The sequence below is a fragment of the Puntigrus tetrazona genome, unplaced genomic scaffold (assembly GCF_018831695.1).
Source record: "Puntigrus tetrazona isolate hp1 unplaced genomic scaffold, ASM1883169v1 S000000693, whole genome shotgun sequence".
Lineage (NCBI taxonomy): Eukaryota > Metazoa > Chordata > Actinopteri > Cypriniformes > Cyprinidae > Puntigrus > Puntigrus tetrazona.
The window spans coordinates 110312-133110 of NW_025048307.1; the positions used below are offsets into that span (position 1 = coordinate 110312).

Below are 22799 nucleotides of genomic sequence, written 5' to 3' on the forward strand. Positions count from 1 at the left end.
TTTTCATTTTCTTCCTCGAATTGTTTCCAATGCTCTGAGACAGAAAGCGAGATCGTATTGTGGTGTGAGTGATATCTGAACAGCATTTCACGCTTCTGCTGGCCCAGACTTATCTGCGTCAGCTGTGTGCTGTTGTGGGCCAAAGGGTAATGACCCAGTTGAGCTGCTCTCACCCTTGATTGGTCCTTCCCGGAGTGAGACAGCCAGCCGAGAGAGAAAGTGAGGCATCTGTAAAAACCCTTCAATTGAGTTCCAAAAGATAGTTTGGGAGGAGCATGCTGATATAATTCCACCAATCACGACAAGGACATGTAAAATGCCTCCACACTCAATTTGACAATTCTTCTGACGTTCCTCCTCCGTCTCACCTCCTCCTTTAATTGTAATTCAGCCCAGGGGAGAAACTTTGAGTTGGATTTGAGTTTCATGCTCCATTGAGGACACAAATCCAAATGTTTGTTCCGTTTCATTGCTTATTCTGATTGAAATGTGAACATTTTATCGTTCTGTCTAAACATGTTCATTTGAACACTTTTAGAAACTTTTTCCCTTCCTCTCTGTCTTTGATTAAAGCTTAAATCTGGGGACACAGTAAGTAACATTAGGCAAGGCAAGGCAAGTTTATTTATATAGCACATTTCATACACAATGGTAATTCAAAGTGCTTTACAAAAGAGGAAATAAAATAATTACAAGATTTAAATAACAATAAAAGAAATTAAAATAAAATAAAAACACTGATTTAAGATAAATTGAATTTAAAGCAAAAAGAGATTGTTTTAAAACAGTTTAAAATAAAAGAAGCAAAGTAGCACAGTTCGGACGCAGCACAGTGCTCATTCTGTAAATGCACAACTAAACAGATGAGTTTTGAGTCTGGATTTAAAAGTGACTAATGTTTCAGCACATCTGATCTCTTCAGGAAGCTGGTTCCAGAGGCGAGCAGCATAATAACTAAAAGCAGATTCTCCTTGTTTGGTGTGAACCTTTGGTATTTCTAACTGACTTGATCCTAGTGATCTGAGTGGTCTGTTAGGTGTATAAATAGTGATCATATCTGCAATGTATTTAGGTCCTAGTCCATTGAGTGATTTATAAATGAGTAAAAGTGCTTTAAAATCAATTCTAAATGTCACTGGAAGCCAGTGTAAGGACCTGAGGACTGGTGTGATATGCTCTGATTTTCTGGTTCGAGTCAGCATCCTGGCAGCAGCGTTCTGGATGAGCTGCAGCTGTCTGATGGTCTTTTTGGGAAGGCCAGTGAGGAGACCATTACAATAGTCCACCCTGCTGGTGATGAAGGCATGGACTAGTTTCTCCAGGTCTTGCCTGGGCACAAAGCATCTTATTCTTGCAATATTTTTAGGTGATAGTACGCTGATTTAGTCACTGCTTTGACATGACAGCTGAAACTAAGGTCGGTCTCTAGAATCACACCAAGATTCTTGACTTGCCTTTTGGTTGTTTGACCCCTTGAGTTAAGGTATGCATTCACCTTGTAAACTTCATCTTTATTTCCAAATGCAATGACCTCAGTTTTCTCCTTGTTTAACCGAAGAAAATTTTGGCACATCCAACTGTTGATTTCATCAATGCATTGGCAGAGTGAGTCAATGGGGCTGTAGTCATTTGGTGATAAAGCTAGGTAAATCTGCGTGTCGTCAGCATAGCTGTGATAGGCAATTTGATTCTTTCTCATTATTTGACTTAGTGGGAGCATATACAGGCTAAACAAGAGCGGTGCAAGAATTGAGCCTTGTGGGACTCCGCATGTCATGGACGTCCACTTAGACTTATGCTCTCCTATACTCACATAATAACCCTCCTCCTCTAAATATGACCTGAACCAGTTTAGAGCCATTTCAGAAAGCCCGACCCAGTTTTCCAGTCTGTCTAGAAGAATGTTATGATCGACAGTGTCAAACGCAGCACTAAGATCTAGTAGTACCAGCACTGATACTTTACCAGAATCAGAGTTTAGGCGAATATCATTTATTATCTTAACTAACGCTGTCTCTGTGCTGTGGTGCGGTCTGAAACCAGATTGAAAATGATCCAGATAACCATTTGAGTTCAAGTAGCTGTTCAGCTGATTCAGAACTACCTTTTCAATGATCTTGCCTATGACCGGAAGATTTGATATCGGTCTATAGTTACTCAATATACTGTTATCAAGATTTCTCTTTTTCAGGAGGGGCTTAACAACCGCAGTTTTCAGGGCGTTTGGAAAAATCCCAGAAAGAAGTGATGTGTTCACCACTTCTAAGATGTCAGCTTTTAAACAGTCAAACACGCTTTTAAGAAAGGATGTGGGGAGTGTGTCAAGACAGCAGGTTGAGGATTTTAGGTGCTGTACTACTTCCTCCAAAGTTTTGCTATCAATTGCTTCAAGAACACACATAGTGACTCCTTTTTGAGATTGTGGTTGAATCTGACATATCTCTACATCATCTGATGTTTTAATTGCCTTTCTGATATTTTCGATCTTCTCAGAAAAGAATGAGGCAAACTCATTGCATTTGCTGTCAGAAAGCATTTCACTGGGAATCTGACTTGGGGGGTTTGTCAGTCTCTCAACCGTAGCAAAAAGAGTGCGGGTGTTGTTCAGGTTACTATTTATAAGGTTTGAGAAAAACTTCTGTCGTGCTGTGGCTAATTCCACATTAAAAGCATGCAGGCTGTCTTTATAGATGCTATAGTGGATTTCAAGTTTTGTCTTCCGCCACGTCCGCTCAGCCTTTCTGCATTGCCTTTTCATGATCTGCACTGCTGTTGATTTTCCAACATGACTTTTGTCTGCCAGTCTTCTTACTGACTTTCACAGGTGCAATGTCATCCATGACATTCTTAACTTTTGAGTCAAAGGACTCTAGGAGAAGATCAACGCAGTCGGCAGAAATGCTTGGCATTGAAGAAACAGCCTTCATAAATAGCACACTTGTGTTCTCATTAATGCATCTCTTTCTGACAGTGACAGATCTGGATTCAGTGGTAGCAGAGATCAATATATCAAAGAAAATACAGAAGTGATCAGACAGTGCTACATCCTTGATAACAATGGACGAAAGCTGTAAACCCTTACTAATGAGTAAATCTAGCGTGTGCCCATGGTAATGTGTAGGTCCATGCACATGCTGAATCAGCTCAAAAGTGTTTAAAACGGTTACAAATTCTTTTGTAGTTTTGATTTCTGCATTTTCTATGTGGATATTAAAATCCCCTGCAATCACAAAACAGTCAAATTCTGAACAAATCATTGATAACAATTCTGTGAACTCTTCAACAAAGGCTGGAGAATATTTTGGAGGCCTGTAAATAATGATAAACAGGATGCGTGGAGCACCTTTCAACACAATCCCTAGATATTCAAATGACAAGTACTGACCAAATGACACTTGTTTGCACTGAAAGACATCTTTAAAGAGAGCAGTAACCCCACCCCCTCTCTTGTCAACTCTGCAAACATTCATATAAGTGAAGTTGGGAGGGCTGTTTCATTGAGCACTGTTGCACTGCAGCTTTCTTCAAGCCATGTTTCATTTAGAAACATAAAATCCAGATTGTTTGTAATTATTAAATCATTGATCACAAATGATTTGTTTTTTAGTGATCGAACATTTAATAATGCTAGCTTGATGGTAGTACTTTTGTTTCTATAGAAGTCTGAGTTTGTTGTCTAATGGGCCGCAGATTAGATTTGTCAGCTGTACGCCTTGAAAAGGCCTTAGACTTTCTATCCTGTAATAAGACGGAGATAGTGAGAGACACACTGGGTTCCCGCTTGTTTTCTAAACATCCCTGAAAGTTTTTGCTGTAGTTGCGGGACCCAAACACATCACTGAGAGCTGTTATCAGTTGTTTTTGCTTTACCAGCTGCAGATGGAGGAGGGATGGCCTGACGTTGTCGCAGCGGCCGAAGAGCTCTCGCTGGAGGAGGGCGAGCTGGGCCCAGCGGCCTTGGAGGCGGTGGTGCCCGCCGTTTTGTAGTTGATAACTGGGGCTCGCAGCAAAGGAGTGGGAGAGTCTGGTTTTAGCCACCAGTTCCTCCATTTTTGTGAGAAGCTGAGAAGTGGCGATGCTTGAGAGAGGGATAATGTCTCTGGTAAACAGAGCATTGGTGTTTCCGTGGCAGAATTATGCTGTCCTGGCTTCCTGGCTGATTACCAGAGAGTCGTCCTTCGGCTCTGAGTCCTGGAGCCGTTGTTGTGCGTCACATTGTGTCTGTGATGGGCTCTGCGGGCAGGGCTCAACCGTGATAGTGTCCACAAACAGTGCTTGTTGTGGCTCTGTGGTGTTTTCAGTGTCCTTGTGGGATGTGTCGACCAGATGATGACTCTGAGGCTGATATGAAGTCCTGTCGTCATCCATACTTTGTCCAGGTGTGTGTGTGCCATTCATGTTGAGTGGACTGGCAGACTCTGCTGATGGATGACGGAGTGAAAAATAGATGTTGTCCTTTAACACTCTCGCACCAAGTTTGTTTGGGTGAAGGCCATCCAGTTTAAACAGTTGTCTGTGTCCCCAGAACAGATTGAAGTTGTCGATGAAGTTGACTCCTTTTTGACTGCAGGTTCTTTGTAGCCAAGTATTCAGTCCAAGCAGCCGTGAAAACATGTTTGTTCCCCTTGCTGGGAGTGGTCCACTGATGAACGACTGGACTTCAACTCTTTGAAGTGTTTCGATAAGTTCACTGAAGTCCCTCTTCAGGAGTTCTGATTGCTCCTTACGAATGTCATTCTTCCCCACATGGATGATGACTCGTTTTGCAGTCTTGTGCTTCATTAGAACGTTCTGAAGTCCATAGTTTACATCAGAGACGGTCGCTTGAGGAAAGCAGCATGTAGTTGTCGTTCTGCTCCTGACGTTTCTGATAATGGAGTCTCCGACTATCAGAGTTCTGGGCTCGGCTGCTCTGTGATCTGAACGCCGCTGTCTGCTCGACCTTGAGCGCCTGTTTGTAGCGGTGTTAGCTACTGGCTGATATGACTCCTGCTCAGTCACTTTCGGGGATTCCTCACCCAAATTCGTTAAAGATTCAAATCTGTTCTCGAGCTGTACAGGGGGTGGTAAAATACCAGTTTTTTCAATCCTTCTCATAGCCATGTCTGGGGTAGATGATGCCACAGCGGCAATATGAGATACTCGTGACAGTCTGATGTCTCGAGTGCCTTTGGGTCTCGCTCCCTGTCTTTGCCACTGATTTGTGTGTTGATCAGCTTTAGCTTGATTCGCTACATTTGTATACTGTTGAGATTGATTTGATTCACAGGACTCACCGGCTATGGGCTGAGGGGGTCCGTGATGATCTGCTGTGTGATCTGCTTGTTTTGGGAGTCCAGCAAGTAACTTCGTTTCAAGAGCCACAATCCTTTGTAGCAGTCTGTGGCAGTTTGTGCAGCAAGTAGATTCCAGAAGAGGCATTTTCTTTCTTGTTTGTTGAAGATAGGAAGCTGTGTTTTCCCGTCTCCGGAATGTAAGCTGCTAGCAGCGGGAGGCAGATAATCTAGTTCTTCGTAGTAGCTATTATTGCAATCCCGAAAGTTTTTGCCAAATATGTGTTGTTTGAGCACTGTGCTATATGCTGAAGTTAAAACTTAGTAAAATCAGAAAAAAAAAGTAGATAAAAGTAGATAAAAGTAGATAAAAAGAAGCAAAGCTCGGAGCAGTAAGCAAGAGCGTCCGAATAGTCGCAAGCCGGAAGCAGGAAACCCCATTAAATGAATAGTCGTTCACCAAAAATGAACATTGACACACTTATGTCATTATAAACCTGTATGTATTATTTCATAATGCAATGGAATGTGATATGTAACTATTTTACATTTACAAGGACACTAAAGCTTAAAAAAACATTAGGCTATAAAATATTTTAGGCATGATATTTATTTGCTATTTAGGCTTTAATATCTCTTAGAACGACAGATCAATAAAATGGTAGAATGAACGGATGGACATGAGTGAATCATTGAATCATTCACTCCGCTCTAAGATTCGATTCAGGCTGTTTGGAAATTTGGCGGTTTCTGTAAGTTTACTCTGAGTTGTTTTCATCGATGACACGGTGACGCTTATGTAACTATAGTTGACTTAAATCTTTTTGAATAATACATTTCAAGATCTGCTTATTTTTTGTGATTTGAAGTCGCTGTTTGTTTAGGGTCGACGCGTTTTTTCTCACGATTATTTCGTGATATCATTATTTACTGACTATCAATGCTGACTTGCCATGTTTCCAAACTCATTTACAGTCACATGCTTTGAAGCCTACTACCTTAAAGCTGTTTGGTAGGATTAACAGCGGACTGTGTGTAACATACTATGATGTAAAATGAACACACCGAACAGCAAGCCATGTTCAGTTGCACCTGAACGTTCTGTTATTATTATTATTATTATTATTATTATTATTATTATTATGACATCATGTTTTGAAAAACAGTTGTGTTGTAATCTTTACTCTGTTTTAGCCATGTTGCCATGGTAATGGACATTAACATTAACAAGGTAAGTGCAGTAAACAAAAAATTTATTACGATATAAAATCGCTATTTTTTTCCTTGTACACAATAAAATCAGTGCATTTCTGATGTTGGTCTTCTATGTCTCTTTTTCTACTTTATACTTTATCTACATACCACTGTTTGAGCCTTTACCGCGGTAAATGTGGGTTGTATAACAACATCCAACTAACAGGGCAGGTTCAGTAACCCAAATGTTTATTACAAAATAAAATCAAATTTGTTCATTCAAAAGCATAAAATCTGTGTATTTCTGAGACTTCTGTATTTTTTTCTACATTTCATCTACATGCCACTGTTTGAGTTTTTACCGTGGTAAATATGGATGACAACCTTAAATTAACAAGGTATGTTGGCCTTCTGTGTCTATTTCTATATTTCATTTAAATGCCTCTGTTTATGTCTTTACCGTGGTAAATGTGAGTAAGTTACTAACATTAACTGAACAAGGTAATTTCAGTAAAAAAAAAACAAACATTCACTATAGTATAAACCAATAATTTTTCTAATTTGTATACACCATGTTCAGTTGCATCTGAACATTCTATTATTGTTACTATGACATCATGTTTTGGAACACAGTTGTGTTGTAATCTTTACTCTGTTTTAGCCACGTTGCCATGGTAATGGACATTAACATTAACAAGGTAAGTGCAGTAAACAAAAAATGTATTACGATATAAAATCGCTATTTTTTTCGTTATATACCATAAAATCAGTGCATTTCTGATACTGGTCTTCTGTGTCTCTTTTATACTTTATACTTTATCTACATACACTGTTTGAGACTTTACGCATGTAAATGTGGGTTGTATAACAACATCCAACTAACAAGGCAGGTTCAGTAACCCAAATGTTTATTACAAAATAAAATAAATTTTTTTTCATTCAAAAGCATAAAATCTGTGTATTTCTAAGACTGTATGTCTTTACCGTGGTAAATGTTGATGACAACATTAAATTAACAAGGTATGTTGAATAACCCAATTGTTCAATGCAATACAAAGTTTCAATGCATTTAATTTCAACGCACTACAACATCTGTATTTCTGATAATGGTCTTCTGTGTCTCTTTCTACATTTCATCCTCATGCCACTGTTTGAGTTTTTACCGTGGTAAAAGTGGATGCCAACGTTGAATTAACAAGGTATGTTGAATAACCCAATTGTTCAATGCAATGCAAAGTCTCAGTGCATTTAATTTCAATGCACCACATAATCAGTGTATTTCTGATACTGGTCTTCTGTGTCTCTTTATATATTTCATCTACATGCCACTGTTCGAGTTTTTACCATGGTAAAAGTGGATGACAACATTAAATGAACAAGGTATGTTGAATAACCCAATTGTTCAATGCAATATAAAATCTCAATGTATTTAATTTCAATGCAATACAAAATCATTGTATTTCTGATACTGGTCTTTTTTTCTCTGCTTCAATCTCTCCATCTACATGCCACCGTTTTTGTCTTTACCGTGGTAAACGTTGATGACAACATTAAATTAACAAGGTATGTTGAATAATCCAATTCTTTATTGCAATACAAAGTTTCAATGCATTAATTTTCAATGCACTACAAAATCTGTGTATTTCTGATACTGGTCTTATGTGTCTCTTTGTATGTTTCATCCACATGCCACTGTTTGAGTTTTTACCGTGGTGAAAGTGGATGACAACATTAAATTAACAAGGTATGTTTAATAGTCTAAATTTTCAATGCAATCCAAAGTCTCAATGCATTTAATTTCAATGCACCACAAAATCTGTGTATTTCTGATACTGGTCTTTTTTTCTCTGCTTCAATCTCTCCACCTACATGCCACTGTTTCAGTTTTTACCGTGGTGAAAGTGGATGACAACATTAAATTAACAAGGTATGTTGAATAACCCAATTGTTCAATGCAATGCAAAATTTCAATGCATTTAATTTCAATGCACTACAAAATCAATGTATTTCTGATACTGATCTTTTTTTGTCTGCTTGAATCTCTCCATCTACATGCCACCATTTATGTCTTTACCGTGGTAAATGTTGATGACAACATTAAATTAACAAGGTATGTTGAATAACCCAATTGTTCAATGCAATACAAAGTTTCAATGCATTTAATTTCAACGCACTACAACATCTGTGTATTTCTGATAATGGTCTTCTGTGTCTCTTTCTATATTTCATCTACATGCCACTGTTTGACTTTTTACCGTGGTAAAAGTGGATGACAACAATAAATTAACAAGGTATGTTGAATAACCCAATTGTTCAATGCAATGCAAAATCTCAATGCATTTCATTTCAATGCACCGCAAAATCAGTGTACCTCTGACACTGGCCTTCTGTGTCTCTTTTTGTATTTCATTTAGATGCATCTGTTTATGTCTTTACCGTGGTAAATGTGAGTAAGTTACTAACATTAACTGAACAAGGTAATTTCAGAAAAAAAACCCAAACATTCACTATAGTATAAACCAATATTTTTCTAATTTGTATACACCATGTTCAGTTGCACCTGAACATTCTATTATTGTAATTATGACATCATGTTTTGGAACACAGTTGTGTTGTAATCTTTACTCTGTTTTAGCCACGTTGCCATGGTAATGGACATTAACATTAACAAGGTAAGTGCAGTAAACAAAAAATGTATTACGATATAAAATCGCTATTTTTTGTTATATACCATAAAATCTGTGTATTTCTGATACTGTTTTTTTTTCTCTGCTTGAATCTCTCCATCTACATGCCACCATTTATGTCTTTACCATGGTAAAAGTGGATGCCAACGTTGAATTAACAAGGTATGTTGAATAACCCAATTGTTCAATGCAATGCAAAGTCTCAATGCATTTAATTTCAATGCACTACAAAATCAATGTATTTCTGATACTCGTCTTCTGTGACTCTTTATATATTACATCCTCATGCCACTGTTTATTTTTTTCCGTGGTAAAAGTAGATGACAACATTAAATTAAGAAGGTATGTTGAATAACCCAATTGTTCAATGCAATGCAAAGTCTCAATGCATTTAATTTCAATGCACCACAAAATCTGTGTATTTCTGATACTGATTTTTTTCTCTGCTTCAATCTCTCCACCTACATGCCACTGTTTCAGTTTTTACCGTGGTAAAAGTGGATGACAACATTAAATTAACAAGGTATGTTGAATAACCCAATTGTTCAATGCAATGCAAAATTTCAATGCATTTAATTTCAATGCACTACAAAATCAATGTATTTCTGATACTGGTCTTTTTTTTGTCTGCTTGAATCTCTCCATCTACATGCCACCGTTTATGCCTTTACCGTGGTAATTGTGGATGACAACCTTAAATTAAGAAGGCATGTTGAATAACCCTAATGTTCAATGCAATGCACTTGTTAATTTAATGTTGTCAAGGGTTATTAACAAGGAATGTTGAATAATCCAATTGTTCAATGCACTACAAAATCAATGTATTTCTGATACTGTTTTTTTTTGTCTGCTTGAATCTCTCCATCTACATGCCACCGTTTATGTCTTTACCATGATAATGCAATGCAAAGTCTCAATACATTTAATTTCAATGCACCACAAAATCTGTGTATTTCTGATACTGGTCTTCTGCGTCTCTTTTTTTATTTCATCTACATGCCACTGTTTGACTTTTTACCGTGGTAAAAGTGGATGACAACATTAATTTAACAAGGTATGTTGAATAACCCTAATGTTCAATGCAATGCAAAGTCTCAATGCATTTCATTTTGATGCACTACAAAATCAATGTATTTCTGATACTGTCTTTTGTGACTCTTTATATATTTCATCCTCATGCCACTGTTTGAGTTTTTACCGTGGTAAAAGTGGATGCCAACGTTGAATTAACAAGGTATGTTGAATAACCCAATTGTTCAATGCAATGCAAAGTCTCAATGCATTTAATTTCAATGCACCACAAAATCTGTGTATTTCTGATACTGTTTTTTTTTCTCTGCTTGAATCTCTCCATCTACATGCCACCATTTATGTCTTTACATTTACATTTACATTTAGTTATTTTGGCAGACGCTTTTATGCAAAGCGACTTACAATTGAGAGTACAACAGCGATTCATTTTTGAGAGACAAACAGACAGAGTAAGTGCTTATAACACCCAGTCACAGGGAGTGTTCAAATTAGTACATGCCAGAAGGGAAGGAATAAACAAGGGGAGGAGAAGTGAGACAGAGACATTGAGAGATATATATATATATATATATATATATATATATATATTTTTTTTTAATGATGAGGTCAGGTATTGCTGAAAGATGTGAGTTTTCAGCAGTTTCTTAAAGATTGACAGAGATCCAGCATTCCGGATATGTACGGGAAGATCGTTCCACCAGCCAGGAACAGAGAACGAGAAAGTTCTGGAGAGTGATTTCAAGCCTCTTTGAGATGGTACCACGAAGCGTCGCTTGCTAGGAGATCTCAGACTTCTAGACAGCGTGTAGATTTGTAATAGTGAGTGGAAGTAGACCGGTGCCGAGTCTGTGGTTGTTCTTTATGCAAGCATCAATGCCTTGAACTTGATGCGAGCTGCAATCGGTAGCCAATGTAAGGAGATAAAGAGAGGTGTAACATGGGTTCTCTTGGGCTCATTGAATACCAGCCGTGCTGCTGCATTCTGAATCATTTGTAGAGGTTTTATTGTGTTTGATGGAAGTCCAGCCAGAAGAGCATTGCAGTAGTCCAGTCTAGAAATGACAAGGGCCTGGACAAGTAGCTGTGCAGCTTGCTCTGTTAGAAAGGGCCTGATCTTTCTGATGTTGTGTAATGCAAACCTGCAGGATCGAGCAGTCTTTGCAATGTGATCTTTGAAGGTTAGTTGGTCATCGAGGATTACACCATGATTTCTGACTGAGGTTGATGGGGTAATTGACGAAGAACCTAGCTGGATGGTGAAGTCATGCTGTGTAGTTGGAGTGGCAGGCAATACAAGCAGCTCAGTCTTTGTCAGGTTGAGCTGTAGGTGGTACTCTTGCATCCATGCCGAGATGTCCGCCAGGCAACCCGAGATCCGAGTAGCTACCGTTGGATCGTCTGGATGAAAAGAGAGGTAGAGCTGTGTGTCATCGGCGTAGCAGTGGTAGGAGAAGCCGTGAGCCTGTATGATGGGGCCCAGTGATGTAGTGTAAATGGAGAAGAGGAGGGGTCCAAGAACCGATCCCTGAGGAACCCCAGTGACCAGTTGATGTGCTGTGGATACTTCTCCTCCCCAGGCCACCCTAAAAAACCTACCAGTGAGATAGGATTCGAACCAACAAAGTGGGATCCCAGAGATGCCCAGTGATGAGAGGGTAGACAGCAGGATCTGATGATTCACAGTGTCAAAAGCAGCGGATAGATCCAGCAGAATGAGAACTGATGATTTGGATTCAGCTCTTGCAGTCCGCAGGGCTTCCGTGACTGAGAGCAGCGCAGTCTCAGTTGAATGGCCGCACCTGAAACCTGATTGGTTATGGTCCAGTTTGATGTTTTGCGAAAGAAACAGTGATACCTGGTTGAAAACCACTCTTTCAAGTGTTTTCGCTATGAATGGAAGAAGAGAGACTGGCCTGTAGTTATCAGTAAGGGAAGTGTTTAAAGTGGGCTTTTTGAGCAGTGGGGTTACCCAAGCCTGCTTAAATGCTGTGGGGAAGGTGCCTGTGAGGAGAGATGTGTTGATGATGTGCTTGAGTGCCAGCAAGACTGTGGGGGAGATTGCTTGCAGAAGATGAGAGGGTATGGGGTCTAGCGGACATGTTGTTGGATGGCTGGAGAGGAGAAGTTTGGATACTTCTGCCTCAGTGAGGAGCAGAAGGAGAAAGTGGAGAATCGGTAGTCGATGTGGTTGGTTGAAGGTTGTGCGTTGGGGGCTGAGAACTGGCTACTGATCGCTTTTGTTTTGTTTGTAAAAAATGTGGCAAAATCGTCAGGTGATATTGAGGTGGTGGGAGGTGGTGGGAGGATAGAGCAGGGAGTTAAATGACGTGAAGAGCTTACGTGTGTCTGAAGTGTTGTTGATCTTGTTTTGGAAGTATGATGATTTGGCCGTATGGATTTCGCCAGAGAAGGAAGAAAGCAAAGTCTGATACCTGCTCAGGTCTGACAGATCTTTAGATTTGCGCCACTTTCTTCTCCGCTGCCTGAGTTTGACCCGATGCTCACGGAGAACATCAAACAACCAGGGGCTAGAGGAGGCAGTCCGTGCTGGCCTGGAGGAGAGAGGGCAGATGTCATCTAGACAGGAGGTTAGAGTACTGAACAAGGTATCTGTAGCTGCATTCACATCCAAAGAAAAGAAATGGGTAGGTGAGGGGAAGGAGGAGGACACAGCAGAGGAGAGATGGAAGGGGAGAAAGGAACGAAGGTTACGCTGGAAAGTAACCGGTATAGGGGTTGGTTGCACAGAGATAGGAAAATGCAGTTTAAATGTAAGAAGGAAATGGTCAGAGATGTGAAGCGGTTGTACTGAAATGGTGTCTGCAGTACAACTGCGTGTGTAAATTAAATCAAGCTGGTTGCCTGATTTGTGGGTGCTTGTCGTGATAAGGCGTTTGAGGTCAAATGAAGCTAGAAGTGAATGGAAGTCGTGAGCGTAAGGTTTGTCAAAATGAATGTTGAAGTCCCCGAAGAGTAGGAGTGGAGTGCCTTCGTCTGTAAAAGATGACAATAATCCATCCAGCTCCTCTAGGAAGGTGTCTAGAATATGTCCAGGGGGGCGGTAGATTACCACTATGTGGAATTTTGTGTCGAGTAGTAACTGTGATAGCATGAAATTCAAAAGAGATGTAATTACATACAAGTGAGTGGGTTGAATATTTCCAATTGTTTGGGATGAGCAGACCAGTGCCCCCACCCCTGCCAACCTGACGAGGTGTGTGTGAGAAAGAGTGATTGTAGGCTAGAGCTGCTGGGGTTGCTGAGTCTTCTGGACGAATCCAAGTCTCCGTCAATCCCAGAATGTTGAGTGAAGAATGTAAAGAAAAAGCAGAAATGAAGTCAGCTTTGTTGACAGCTGACTGGCAATTCCACAGACCAACAGAGAAAGATAGGGGTTTAGTAGAGGATGTAGGCACAGAGCGTAGGTTAGTAGGAGTGCATTGTCGTCTGCGTGTGTTGTTAGGGCGAGGTCGAGAGACAACCGGAATGAGTTGGAGACACATGATAGAGGTAGAAAAGAGGAAGTGAAGATGTGTAAGAGAATGAAGGAAAATGTACTTAAGTGCGTTGCTCAGTTAAAGTCGCGCAGGAAAAGTCGTATGTCTTTACTCTCGTAGTCTTCACAAGAGGAGACTGAACGCGAGCCCTGGACGCTTCCGCTGACGCTTTCGCGCCAGCGCACACTCAACAAATAAATACAAAGTGCATGCAGTGGAAACAGCGGAAAGCTAGTTCTAATTTGCCCAGGCAGTAGCCAATCAGGAGGTCGATCAGGAAAAACGAAACTAACGCCTTCACACTTAAGTGCTCTTAATAGCTCAGATGCAAACAATTTACAACCATTTAAAGTACAGCACAACTAAACTACACACTACAAATAAGTAGGGAAACGCAAATATTCTCTCCAAACAGAGAGAAATAATTTGAACAACACACAGCAATAGGTATAAAAGACTTACGCGCTGGTGTCCTTCTCTTCTAGCCTGAAATCGCTTCTCTCTCTGCTTGAATCTCTCCATCCATGCTACTGTTTGAGTTTTTACCGTGGTAAAAGTGGATGACAACATTAAATTAACAAGGTATGTTGAATAACACAAATGTTCAATGCAATGCAAAGTCTCAATGCATTTAATTTCAATGCACCACAAAATCTGTGTATTTCTGATACTGTTTTTTTCTCTGCTTGAATCTCTCCATCTACATGCCACCATTTATGTCTTTACCGTGGTAAATGTGGATGACAACATTAAATTAAGAAGGTATGTTAAATAACACAAATGTTCAATGCAATGCAAAAGTCTCAATGCATTTAATTTCAATGCACCACAAAATCTGTGTATTTCTGATATTCGTCTTCTGTGTCTCTTTGTATGTTTCATCCACATGCCACTGTTTGAGTTTTTACCCGTGGTAAAGTGGATGACAACATTAAATTAAGAAGGTATGTTGAATAACCCAATTGTTCAATGCAATGCAAAGTCTCAATGCATTTAATTTCAATGCACCACAAAATCTGTGTATTTCTGATACTGGTCTTCTGTGTCTCTTTGTATGTTTTTCATCCACATGCCACTGTTTGAGTTTTTACAGTGGTAAAAGTAGATGACAACATTAAATTAAGAAGGTATTGTGACGAACGTCCGAAGCAGCCATCAGCGTGCGCCTGGTAAACAACGAGGAGCACATGCATGCACTCATTACAGGCTGACGGTCTCAGCTGTCGCTCATCAGCGGGCCAGGATAAAAGGCTACGCGGCATGCTGTCAGTGAGCTTTGCCTCCATGACTCTTGTCCCCGCAGAAAGCAGTGTGTAGACTGGTCAGCCGGCACCCCACGGCACGCACTTCACTCTGCACCACGAAGAAAGAGAACGAGCACCGGAGCACGCGTATCCCACGGACCGGCACTTTCACCCGTACTTCTTTTGTCATTTTTTGCTTTCTGGAATAAAATCCACCCTCCGGGATTTTCACTTGAGCCCTCCTTGCTGTGTGTTTCTTCACCCGTCACACTGGTGGAGAATGCGAGCAAAGTGTGAAGAAACACCGGCAAGTGATCTCGTCTTCGCTTCCTTATATATATATTTTTTCTCTGCCCCCTTTTAGTTTACCACGTGGTGTAGCGCTCCTCCCGCCATGGAGGAACTGATACAACGGCTCACTGAGGTTAGCGTCCTCCAGCAACAAATCATGGAGCACTTGGCTGCTCGACAGGGCGAAAGCGGGGCGGGAGCTCGCCGCCCTACGATCCGCCGCTGCCCAACAGATTCGCTGCGGACCCCGAGCCCAAGCCACCAAACTGCTGCGAAAATGTCCGCGGATGATGATCCAGAGGCGTGCCGAAAATGTTTGAGACTACAGTTTAACGCAGAGGGTTGGCACCCGAGAGTGGGCGCGGATACTAGCCCCCTCTTAACCGGCGGCGAGGCGCGAGCGCATATTTCGCCGTTCCGTGCGAAGCGCAGAAAGCTACCAAGAAGTGCGCCGAGAAATCCTCTCCCCAACTCGGCCTCTCGCCGGTAGCCACGGCCCAACAGTTTCACAGCTGGGAGTATAACCCACGCCTTCCTGCCCGCGCAAGCAGCACCGAGCTCACGCACCTCGCCCAACACTGGCTTCTAGACGGGTCCCCAACCACAGGTCAGGTGGTGGAGCGCGTGGTGGTGGATCGATTTTTGAGAGGCCTTACCCGCGCTCACAGACAGGGGTCAAAATGCGGAACCCAGCCACAACCAACGAGCTCGTCGAGGCAGTGGAACTGGCGGACGCGCCCAATATCGGAGCCTGGGGGAGAGCGCTGCCTTTCCCGGAGGTGGTCCAGGAGCGGCGCGCGCCAGAGGGCAGGTTGAGACCAGTCAGCAGGCGGCGGTTCCCTCTCCGCGTGATGAACCCATGCCAACGGAAGATCCGCACCCCTGCACCTGCATGGCTGGCCGGCTGCATCGCGTGCACCACGAGCCGCCCAAGGGGGCCCGGAGGCCAAGGTCCAGGTGAGCGGAAATCCTTCCGGGCTCTGCTGGACTCGGGCAGCACAGTCACCCTGGTGCGCGCGAACATCCTGGCCCCTGCACGGAGAAGAAGAAGAAACTCCTTCCCATCACCTGTGTGCACGGGACACTCTGCAAGTTCTGGCTCAACGCGTTGATATCTCGCCAAGCCAGGGACCTGGACAGTGCAAGTCGGGGTGGTGAAGGACCTACCAGTACCAATCTTGTTGGGAAGGACTGGCCGGGATTTGATCACCTGCTCGCCGCCCCACTCAGCCTGCCGACCCCAGTGGAACCGCCAACAACCACGGCCAGCCCCGCGTGCCACGGACACGCCCGGCATTACTGGCCTCAGACAGCGGAGAGAAGGAGAGACCCCCTCCCAGAGTTCTAACCTGTTTTTGATGTGTTCCAACAGGTATCTGGGGGCTCATTCGCCAAGGCCCAAAAGGAAGACGACCGCCTTAAACACTGTTGGCGCAAGTGCGCGTTGTAGAGGGACAGGACGTGCAGCCAAGGCCCCATCCTCTCCCACATTTTGTGGTGAAAAATGGCCTGTTGTACTGTGTCGCCCAGCGGAGGAGGAGAAGCTGCTGTTGGTTGTCCCAAAAACAAAGACTGAGGCAATATTAGAGCTGGCCCACTCCCATCCGATGGCGGACACCGACTGGGGCCGCCAACACGGCGCAAAGAATTGGGACTGGTTTCACTGGCCAGGTCTCGATGCTGAGGTGAAATGGTTCTGCCAGGCCTGCCCGACGTGCCAGCTAACGACGCCTCGCCTCTTCCCCAGTCATCTCATTCGCTACCCATCATCGACGCGTGCTCCTTCGAGCGCATCGGGATGGACCTAGTGGGGCCCGTTGCGAGAAGTCCGCCCGGGGACCACGAACACGTGCTGCGTTATCTTCGACTTCGCCACCCGTTTCCCCAAGCGGTACCCTCTCGGAAGGCCACTGCGAAGGTGTCGCCAAGGAGCTGTTCCTCCTCTTCAGCCGGTCGGCATACCAGCCGAGATCCTGACCGATCAAATTACCCCCTTCATGTCCCGGCTAATGGCTGACCTCTGCCGGCTGCTGCAAGTAAAACAGTTGAGGACCACGGTCTACCACCCACAGACGGACTGGCCTGGTTGAGAGGTTCAACCAGACACTCAAACAGATGCTCCGAGATGTGGTGGCGAAGAAGACAGACGGGACTGGGACTTGATGCTGCCGTATATACTCTTCGGCATCCGGGGAGGTTCCCCAAGCCTCAACGGGTTCACGCCCTTCAAACTCCTCTTTGGCCGACAGCCTCGGGCCTCCTGGACGTCGCCAAGGAGGCTCGGAGAAGCAACAGCCGGCAGCCCATCGTGCGCGTTGTGGAGCACGTCAAGGGATGAGGGACCGGATAGACGCGTCATGCCATTAGTCCGGGACCACCTGTGTAAAAGCTCAACAGGCCCAACAACGAGACTACAACCGGGCAGCCCAACCACAGGAATTCCAGCCTGGAGACAAGGTCTTGGTCCTCGTTCTTACGGCAGCCTGTAAGTTCCTGGCGGCGTGGCAGGGGCCCTGCACGGTAATGGGAAAACTTCGCCCCGTTACGTGCCGAATACACCAGCCCGACCGTCGATGAGCCGACCAGATCTACCACGTCAACCTCCTCCAAGAGGTGGAGGGAACGAGGGCCAAGTCTCCGGCCTTGACTACCGGTCCCGTGGTTGTTGACACCAACCCCCATCTTTCGGCTGCCCAGAAGGGGCTCCAGCACCTGGTCGGTCCAGTTCTCGGGCGCTTCTGCAACGATTTCGCCGGTTGAGCGAGGTCTCCGAGTTTGGCGAGTACCCCATGCCCGTGTGGACGAGTTGTTGGACTGACTGGGAAGGGCCCGGTACATCTCTACACTTGACCTGACAAAAGGCTACTGGCAGGTACCCCTCTCTAAGTCCTCAAGACCTAAAACTGCATTTTCTTCGGACTTCACGGGGCCCCCGCAACCTTCCAGCATATGATGGGCGTTGTCCTCCCTCCCCATCAGAGCTACGCCGCGGCCTATCTGGACTGGCGTTGTCATCCACTCGGAGACCTGGGAGGACCACCTAGAGCGCTTGCGGAGGGTGCTGTCTGAACTCCGGAGGGCTGGGCTCACAGCCAACCCCAGGAAATGTCACCTGGCACTGTCTGAAGCAAGGTACCTGGGTTACCAAGTCGGGAGGGGCCTTATCCGGCACCAGGAAGACAAGGTGGAAGCGGTCAAGAATGCGAGGCCCCTCACAAAACCCAGGTACGAGCCTTTCTGGGGTTGGCGGGCTACTATCGTTGTTTTATCCCCAACTTCTCCTCTTTAGCCGCCTCCCTGACGGACCTAACCAGGAAGGGGCAGCCGGAGAAGATAAAGTGGACACCCGAGACCGAGGAGGCGTTCCGGAAGATCGAGAAGGCGCTAACATCGAACCGGTCCTTCGAGTGCCGGATTTCAGCTGCCCCTTTCTGTTACAGGCGGATGCCTCCGATCACGGGTTGGGGCAGTTCTCTCCCAAATCCGGGAGGCGAGGAGCATCCAGTCTTATACATCAGTCGAAAGCTGTCCCCAGCCGAGAGAAACTACGCGGCGGTAGAAAAGGAGGCCCTGGCCGTCAAGTGGGCGGTCCTGGAGCTGCGGTATTACCTCCTTGTCCGGAAGTTCACCTCCTCACCGACTCACGCCCCACTGCAATGGATGGCCCGGGCAAGGAAACCAACGTAGGGTGACCTGGTGGTTCCTAGCGCTCCAGGACTTCAACTTTGTTGCGCCACCGAGCTGGAGCGGCGAACGCCAATGCGTGGATGAGCCCTCTCGGATCTGGGCAGCTTTACGCTGCAGGTCTGTCAGGGGTCACTCCCGCCACCCCCGGCTTCTCCCTAACGGCACGTTTCATTTCAGGACCAGGACGACACTTAGGGAGGTGGACGCAGCCCCGGCAGCCATCAGCGTCGCGCCTGGTAAACAACGAGGAGCACGTGCATGCACTCGCGACAGGCTGACCGGTCTCAGCTGTCGCTCTCATCAGCGGAGGAGGATAAAAGGCTACGCAGCATGCTGTCAGTGAGCTTTTGCCTCCATGAACTCTAACGCTAACTCTAACGCACTCTTCTCTTGTCCCCATGAAAGCAGCGTGTAGACTGGTCAGCCGGCACCCCCACGGCACGCACTTCACTCTGCACCACGAAGAAAGAGAACGAGCACCGGAGCACGTATCCCACGGACCAGCACTTTCTACCCGTACTTCTTTTGTCATTTTTGCTTTCTGAATAAAATCCACCCTCCGGGATTTTCACTTGAGCCCTCCTTGCTGTGTGTTTCTTCACCCGTCACAGTATGTTGAATAACCCAATTATTTAATGCAATGCAAAGTCGCAATGCATTTAATTTCAATGCACCACAAAATCTGTGTATTTCTGATACTGTTTTTTTCTCTGCTTGAATCTCTCCATCTACATGCCACCGCTTATGTCTTTACTGTGGTAAATGTTGATGACAACATTAAATTAACAAGGTATGTTGAATAACACAAATGTTAAATGCAATGCAAAGTCTCAATGCATTTAATTTCAATGCACCACAAAATCTGTGTATTTCTGATACTGGTCTTCTGTGACTCTTTATATATTTCATCTACATAAAAGTGTTTGAGTTTTTACCATGGTAAAAGTGGATGACAACATTAAATTAAGAAGGTACGTTGAATAACCCAATTGTTCAATGCAATGCAAAGTCTCAATGCATTTAATTTGAATGCACTACAAAATCAATGTATTTCTGATACTGGTCTTTTTTTGTCTGCTTGAATCTCTCCATCTACATGCCACCGTTTATGCCTTTACCATGGTAAATGTGGATGACAACCTTAAATTAAGAAGGTATGTTGAATAACCCTAATGTTCAATGCAATGCACTTGTTAATTTAATGTTGTCAAGGGTTATTAACAAGGAATGTTGAATAATCCAATTGTTCAATGCACTACAAAATCAATGTATTTCTGATACTGTTTTTTTTTTTGTCTGCTTGAATCTCTCCATCTACATGCCACCGTTTATGTCTTTACCATGATAAATGTGGATGAAAACCTTAAATTAAGAAGGTATGTTGAATAACCCAATTGTTCAATGCAATGCAAAGTCTCAATGCATTTAATTTCAATGCACCACAAACTCTGTGAATTTGTCATACTGGTCTTCTGTGACTCTTTATATATTTCATCTACATGCCACTGTTTGAGTTTTTACCATGGTAAAAGGATGACAACATTAAATTAACACGGTATTTTGAATAACCCAATTGTTCAATGCAATGCAAAATCTCAATGCATTTAATTTCAATGCACCACAAAATCTGTGTATTTCTGATACTGGCCTTCTGTGTCTCTCTTTTCTATATTTCATTTAAATGCCTCTGTTTATGTCTTTACCGTGGTAAATGTTAGTAAGTTACTAACATTAACTGAACTAGGTAATTTCAGTAAAAAAAACCCCAAACATTCACTATAGTATAAACCAATATTTTTTCTGATTTGTATACACCATGTTCAGTTCAGTTCACTTTATCTACAAATATTTCTCACTGTTTGAGCCTTTTTACTATGTAAATGTGGGTTGTATAACAACATCCAACTAACAAGGCAGGTTCAGTAACTTAAATGTTTATTACGAAATAAAATACATTTTTTTATTCAAAAGCATAAAATCTGTGTATTTCTAAGATTTCTGTATTTTTTTCTACATTTCATCTACATGCCACTGTTTGAGTTTTTACCGTGGTAAAAGTGGATGACAACATTAAATTAACAAGGTATGTTGAATAACCCTAATGTTCAATGCAATGCAAAGTCTCAATGCATTTAATTTCCAATGCACCACAAAATATGTGTATTTAAGATACTGTTTTTTTTCTCTGCTTGAATCTCTCCATCCTCATGCCACCATTTATGTCTTTACTGTGGTAAATGTGGATGACAACATTAAATTAAGAAGGTATGTTGAATAACCCAATTGTTCAAAAGCAATGCAAAGTCTCAATGCATTTAATTTCAATGCACTACAAAATCAGTGTATTTCTGATACTGGTCTTCTGTGTCTTTGTTTATTTAAACGGGAGTTTTATCGCCTTTAGCTGAAATGGAGTGATCAACGTGACGGTCGCTGTGCGAGCATTGATACCCTGTTCTCCGAACTACTGGCGTAATGAAATCAAATAAGGTCCACTACACATCCACTCTCCTGTAAATGGACAGTGAAAAGGTTTGTCGGGTCTGACATAGAGTGTCAGTAATGTACGACCACGCTAAACAGTCCATTTCTGGCTAAAGGCGATAAAAACACCCAATGACATGAACAAAGAAACGCCGCTCAGAGCGCATCACGTGTCAAACAAAACTAAAAAAGTAAAAAAACTATATCAAGTAAAATGAAATAAAACGGAATCAAATATTAAACAACGCCAAACATAGACCAATTGAGTTCAACTAATCATTGATCCTGAAGACATGGATCAGCATGTTCAGGTCGTTTGATTAGGTCAGAGCTGAAATTTACAGGAGAGTGGATGTGGTGGATCTTATTTGGAGGATTCCTGACGAGGAAAAGGCAAATGACGACTAGTCATCAGGCACCTCGAGAGGAAACAAAATGGGGCCTAATGTCGAATGACTCTAAAGCGTCGTGCGTTTCAGATTTCTTTAAACGAATAAATAATTAGCTCTTCGGTTGATTCTTGGAATTTGTTTATTTATTTATTTATTTATTTTTTCCTCCGGGGTGCAGTTTGCATTCAAGCGGTTGACTGACAAACAAGACTGGCAACCTCTCAAGTCGAAGAGAAGGGCCCAGTTGCAAGGAACGCGTAGCTCTAAAGAGGTCAGCTGTAGAGAGAGAGAGAGAAGGTCTGTCTCATCGCTCCCTGGAGGAGAAAGCAAGAATGACGACGTTGAGCTGTCCTCCCGTCACAGCTTGACGCAAGCAGAAAGGCGGCACAGAGAAGGGCAAAGCAAAGCAGCAGCAAATGTAAAAGGGTAAAGGAGCGAGCAAGAACAGTCGGGCCCTGGAGAAGAGCGCCGCTGACTGGTGAAGAAAGCAAAAGCTTACAGCACCTGGTATTCCCAGGCGGTCTCCATCCAAGTACTAACCAGGCCCGCCCCTGCTTAGCTTCCGAGATCGGACGAGATCGGGGCGTGCTCAGGTGGTATGGCCGCAAGCAAAGTGGCCCCCAATGCGAGCTATTTAAAGAAGGCACCGCAGCAGGCCAAAGACGCACACCAGCTTTTCCTCCACTCTTTTTCATGTCTTCTGCAACTCTTCGACATTGTCTGCCTGAGAAAAAGCCGCCCCACCGCAAACTTGGCCGAGCGCGGCGCTTCACCCGCCCCTCACCACGCCAAAACAACACGCCCATTCCCTTCTTTTCTCACGCCGTCCCTACATCAATTCCTTCCTTCCTTAATAAATCAACTCATTAATTCAGTTGGAAGACAAACATCGCTGACGCCATGCAAAGCCACACTGAGTGCAAGTAAACGCAAGTCTATTTCTCAACGATATCAAATTAATGAAGCACCTTTATTTACATTTCAACCATATCCTGTCAAAGCACTCAACGCTATACAA

General features: G+C 43.5%; 1 pseudogene; it reads right to left on the reverse strand.

The window, feature by feature from the left end:
- Positions 1-22273: 22273 nt before the first annotated feature.
- Positions 22274-22391, reverse strand: LOC122335034 (annotated as a pseudogene).
- Positions 22392-22799: the final 408 nt, after the last annotated feature.